We start from the raw sequence: 6,042 nt of genomic DNA, 5'->3' as shown, positions 1-6,042 counted from the left end.
CTCGCTCGTAGAGCCGCGGAGGCCCAGAGAGGCCACAACTCAACGCCAAGTCGAAACCGACCGGGACCTCAATATTGATCCCGAACCCCAATAATGAACATGGACAGACCAAACTCTGATACTACATCCAGATCCTTCTAGTGGCTCCCAGTCCTAGCATGAACCTAATACCACTCTAGGACCCCATTTCCTCCCCATACAGATTTGAACCTGATACTGAGCCCACACTTTGCCCTAAACCCAATATTGAGTCCAAAGCCCTTAATCTGCCCCCAAGTTAGCACAAGTAGGAATTTTGTTCGGAACCTCTGTACTGATCCCAAATACCAATTCGGACTCTAAACCTCTTTATTACTTCTACCTGCCCTAACCTTGATAGTGACGCTAGCACCACCTCTGGACCTTAGATGGACCCCTGTGCTAATGCTAAGCCCCCAGTCCCTAAATGAACCCTAAAGTCCAAAAGCTACCTTGCTATGGACCGCAATTCCCTCTCTTCTGAACCCCAAGCCTTACATAAAACTCCAGTACTGCTCTCCCATTCCCCGATCAACACCAATGCACTCTGAATTGGGATTCTCAATTCCAGAGTTGGGATTGAGTCACCAGAAAAGGACCCCCAAACACAGATACCGACCTGAAACCCTACCCAACCTTGAGACCATTTAGGACCCTAAACCAACCCAGCTTTAATAATAATCTTGGAACCCAAGATGAGACTGGCTTTGCAGAAACCCCACACAAAGCCCCTTCATCCTCATGCTCACCCTCCACTTCTCTGACCTAGTGTCAACCCCAAACAGGGGCTGGCTAATACCCCAATATTATACCAATTCCAACTGTGACCTTTACATTGGCCTCGGAATTAAAGACGCGATAATGCCCTCCAAGTCAAATTTAAATCTCAGTATTGAGTTTCTGACTTCTCATATCAAACTCAAATGATGACCCTAGAAATGTCTGGGTGAAACCAATAACCTACCTGAAGATTTATTCCAAGACCTACTGATCAGAGGGATTTGATGAGCTTCAACCCAAGAGCCCCTGCCTCCAGACCCCGCCCCCATGCAATCCATGCTACAACCACTCAAGAGTCAGCCAAAGCCACACCAGCTCTTTCCTATCTACTGCCCCGCCCCCCACCCCCCACGCCCCCCCCATTCTCTGCCACTGCTTGCTAGGCTTCACCATGAAGGATGGGGGAACCTACCCCCACTGCCCTGGGTCAGGTAACTGAGCAGAGGAAGAGATGACATTTCTCCTCTGTGGGGTTTCTTCTGCGGGGTGTTTCTGGTATAACACCTGAGTTTGGAGTCAGGTGAGAAATAAAATTTGGACATTGTTGAGGTGCCTGGATTCAGGGATCACGTGGTAATGTGCAGGGCAAGGTTGCTGTGATGTTCAGGGATCTGGGCTGAGGGATCAGGTTCTGGTAACCACCTGATTCACTGCCTGTTTTTGTCCTGAACTTGAATTCACAAACAGTGCGTGTGCGCCCCCTGGTGTGTGAGGAGGGGATGGGACTGGCTCTGGTGATTCTGGACAGACAATTTGGTTTGGATGACAAACGGATCAAAAATGAATATTTCCAGTGTGTGGTTTTTCACAATTGGTAATTTTGGTGCACCGTAGGGGAAGTATTGCAAATTTTATGCATCTTTAAGCATTTTTGCCTTTTTTTCCAGAACTTTGAGGATTTAGAGTTTCCCTGTCGGCCCCCAAATTTTAAAAGTATACTTTTCAGCCAATTATGCCTGCCCATTGCTGAGTTATTAAAACGGTTCTTTTCCTTGGCTTCATTGGCCCACCCTCTCCTCACTGGCTCCTCTCTCCGATTCCTTTACCACCTCCTCTTCTGCTCTTCTGGGACTCTGTCCTAGGCCTCCTCTTTTCTCTTGCTCTGCCCCTTTTCCCTGTACCATCTTGACCACTACCAACCATATGCTGATGACTTCTAAGTCTCTATCTCCAGTCTGGGCTGCTCCTGTGAGCTCCAGATCCGTATAACTAAGAGCCTCCTCTGTCCTGCCCACCCCAGATCTGCTTACCTTCAATACTCCCCGTCTCAGGCAGTGTCATATTCAGTCACTTAGTCACTGACATGCAGAGACCTTCCCTCCTGCATCACTGTCCAATCAGTCATCAGTCCTGCAAATTTTGAAAAATAGAGACTAGAGACCATATGGCTTCACGAGGGACACATGCAGAGAGTTTCTGGCTTTTGGGTTTCAGTCCACACACACACAAAGCCAAACTGGTCCTAACTTCTCTTGCATGCAGTTATAATATAATGCCCCTTAAGACTTGTTCTACTGGCCAGGCACAGTGGCTAACCCCTATAATCCCAGCACTATGGGGGGCTGAGGCAGGCAGATCACCTGAGGTCAGGGGTTCGAGATCAGCCTGGCCAACATGGTGAAACCCCATCCCTACTAAAAGAAAAAAAAAAAATACAAAAATTAGCCAGATGTGGTGTTGTGCACCTGTAATTCCAGCTACTTGGGAGGCTAAGACAGGAGAATTGCTTGAACCAGCCTGGGCCACAGAGTGAGACTCCGTTAAAAAAAAAAAAAAAAAAAAAAGACTTGCTCTACCTTTAGTGTGTTTTGGCACCTCAGAGCCAACTGTATCTGTTTGGAACCATTGTTTCCTCCAGGAAGTCATCCTGGCTGTCACCACTGTTTGCATCTGTGTCTGTCTCCCCGATCTATGGACAGCAGGTTCCTTGCAGGCAGGAGAAATGAGTCCACCTTGTCCCCTGTCATATCCCAGTGGCCAGCACAGGGTCCTGACACACAATAGATACATATTTGTTAAAGGAATGAAGATTGACTTTCCTATCCGTGCTCAAGGAACCATCAGACATAAATGACTAAGTGAGGAAACAGCTCCCTGACCAAGTCTTAGCGCTCATCCAGCCCCAGTCTTCTGTAGCCCTGGCATGCACTAGAAGAGGGGCTCGTGGTGTTCGCTAGCCTGTGTGCCTGCTAGCCTGGGCCTTGGTAGTCCTGAAGCTCTGGCAGCGCTGTTCCCTCTGCCCTGCATTGCCAGGGCTACTGGGCACAGTACTGGAAGGTAGGTGAGCTGGGACCCCTGGTTTCCTGTGGTTGAATTAGCAAATGTGCTCACTGTTCTACCAACCAGGCTCTTGCTCCAAACCCCACAGGGACACAGGGGTCTCAGAATCCTAACCCATTGGCATCTGCCCTCTCATTCACCCACATGTGGCAAAGTATTTGCTGAGGCAGGGCAAGAGAATGCCTGTAAGCAGCCTGCCCAGATCTCTGTATGTACACCATCTGGAACTAGATACAAACCCAAGGTAATGAAACTAGAGGCCTAGGTGCCGAAGCCACATGGATGAGAAGATCAGGTGGCTGGGCCTGGGAGAGCATGATAGCTGCTGAAGGAGAAGAGCCAAGGCTCTGTCCAGTTTGCCAAACTGTGAGCACGGGGTCCATGTGGGGCTACCCTGCTGCCCTGCTCCTGGGCCTGGGGGGAGGGATGTCCTTGTGCTCATCTGTGAAGGCCGAGTAGCACCACATGGTCGTATGTCTGCTGTGTTCCAGCCCCAGGGTGCAGGGTGAGGAGAGAGCCAGATGTCAGCTCCCGCTCACTGCTCACCCTTTGTCCAGGTCCTGGGCCCACTGGACACTCTCTGCAAACTCATGACGTAAATATACCTCTTAGTCATCCGTTAGTTGGTCTAAACCAAATTAAATTCAGCTTGAGTCTCTACCCACCAGATCAGCAAGATTTCCCTATCACTCGTGGCTGCCCTTCACCTCCCTCCGATCATCCATGAACTCCAGGGGTTTGCACAGTCCCAGAGATGGTCAGTCCATGCTCCACAGCCTTGCAGAGAAAGGTGGAAGGAATTTGCAGGCTGCTGCTGTTGCAGACATCAGTGGTCACTGTCACAGGGCTTCCGCTATTTTTTGCCCATCTTCAGGACCTCACTTGTCCGACCTGGTCCTTGGGCAGATAACCCTCTACTCCCTCCATCCCAGCTCTTTCAAGAGGACCTCTCCCACAAGTCCCCACAGTTGCAGCCCTTAGTCCTTGGCATTTCGAATCGCGTGCAGCCACTTTCTTGTGGGGGCAGGTCAGGGTGGGATAGAGAATGCCTGTCCCCCTGCCCCTCTCCTCCACGCCAAAGCATCAATTCCCCAAGACACAGTGGTGTTCTCCCTCTTAGCTCAGGCACGAGAACTACAAAATGCCTGTTTACTTTCTCAGGTATGAGGTGGGAGAAAAAAGGCCCAGGACTTAGAACACAAAAGCCTGATTAATGCTTTTTTAATTAAAAAAAAATTTTTTTTTTTTTTTGTAGGGACAAAATCTCATCATGTTGCCCAGGCTGATCTCGAACTCCTGGGCTCAGGAGATCCTCCAGCCTCGGCCTCCCGAAGCACTGGGATTACAGCAGGCATGAGCTACAGTGCCTGGCCCTGGCTAATGCCTTTCATTTCTTCCAGCTGAGTCACTATGGGCAGGGAGAAAAGATACAGGAGTTAATTTCTCAATGAACACTCTGCTCATGTTTCCCGGAGAAAACAGAAGCTACCACTGGAGGACTCCCCCATCTCCCACTACCAAATCCTCAAACCCACACACCTCTCCTCCTTCCGCTGTGTCTCCCCTATGCGCAGGGTGCGCCGGCACCTCCAGGCTTTGCTCTCTATTCCCCGTCCACTGCACCCTCCTCACTACAGCATATTCCCATCTGCCCATGCGCATGTCTCTCCCATCCTAAAAAAAATTCCCTCCCTTGGCCCCACACGCCTCTCCAGAGTGGGAGAGACTCGAGTGCCTCTCTGTTCTCCTTCCCCACAAACCCAAGAGCCATTTCTATAAGACGCCTCTATTCCTCCATCTCCTGCTCGCTCCGCAGCCCACCACAACCCTGCTTTCTGGCTTTCACTGATGTTGCTCTTTTTTTTTTTTGAGACTGAGTCTTGCTCTGTCGCCCAGGCTGGAGTGCAGTGGCGCCATCTCAGCTCACTGCAACCTCCGCCTCCTGGATTCAAGAGATTCTCCTGCCTCACCCTCCCACCCTTACAGGTGCCTGCCATCACGCCCAGCTAATTTTTGTCTTTTTAGTAGAGACGGGGTTTCACCATGTTGGCCAGGAGTTGATCTCGAACTCCTGACCTCAAGTGATCTGCCTGCCCTGGCCTCCCAACGTGCTGGGATTATAGGCGTGAGCCACCATGCCTGGCCTGATGTTGCTCTTGACATAATGACTCTTCCCCTCCATTTTGCCAAAGCTAATGGCTGGGCCTCTGTTTCCAGCTTAGTGGACTCCTCAGTGGCCTTTGCTACTTCCTGCCATCAGCCTGGGTTCCTTCAGTGCCGGTGCAGACAGACAGCTCCTGGACCTCTCGTCACAGTGGCCGACCCCTAAAGGCTGCCCCAGCCCACTCTTTCTAAGCATCCCACGCTGGGTCCTGTCCTCTTCCAAAACTGCTCCTCTCCTGCTCCCACTTGCTCCCTCTACCTCGTGATCACGGCTCCGTCTCATCGGATCTCTGTGCTGTTGACCTCGTGTTCTCCTAGAGAGCTCTCCTCAACTCTCTCCTTTTCACTTTTCTCCTGGTCCAACTTAGATGCCAAGGTCCAACATTTTAATAACACTCTTGTCAATACCCCAAGCCTCTTCGCCTCTCTGCCTTTTTATCACATTTGTCTGGCAAAAAGCCAGCTCCAAGTGAGCCCTCCTGTCTGCTGTCACAGGGCGGTGCTCAAGCAACAACATGACTCCACAGGTCAGACGGATGTTCCCTTAAAGCGGGGCCACTGACTGCAGAGGGGCCCTCCGCGTGGTTCTCCAGTCAGCTTGGAAACCCACTGTCCGTAATGGTTATTTCCAGCCCTCCCCATTCTCTTTACACCTTCAGCCAGCCCGTTTTGCCCTTGCTGTCAGATGGGACCTTGCCACCTCTTTATAGAGAGGATTAAAGCCATCACAGAATTTCCCCGGCTCTCGACGAGCACATTCACACACCTCCCCACATCTGCCCTCTCTCCTGCTGCCTTACA

The 6,042-nt window shown here is 50.9% G+C and overlaps 1 protein-coding gene across 1 annotated transcript in view; it reads right to left on the bottom strand.

Annotated features, from left to right (window-relative positions):
- Positions 1-4,728, bottom strand: part of PTPRF (protein tyrosine phosphatase, receptor type, F) — a 98,041-nt gene extending 93,313 nt beyond the window's left edge. The window contains exons 1-2 of the mRNA XM_011945555.1: positions 4,618-4,728; positions 2,049-2,148 (exon numbers count right to left, since the gene is read on the bottom strand). The gene's annotated coding sequence lies outside the window, so the exon portion shown is untranslated. The remainder of the gene's footprint in view (positions 1-2,048; positions 2,149-4,617) is intronic.
- Between the last annotated feature and the right edge of the window lie 1,314 nt (positions 4,729-6,042).

The sequence above is a fragment of the Colobus angolensis genome, unplaced genomic scaffold (genome assembly GCF_000951035.1).
Source record: "Colobus angolensis palliatus isolate OR3802 unplaced genomic scaffold, Cang.pa_1.0 Scaffold106, whole genome shotgun sequence".
NCBI lineage: Eukaryota > Metazoa > Chordata > Mammalia > Primates > Cercopithecidae > Colobus > Colobus angolensis.
The sequence above is the reverse complement of the archived record's forward strand: the minus strand, read 5'-3'. Positions and strand labels throughout refer to the sequence as shown.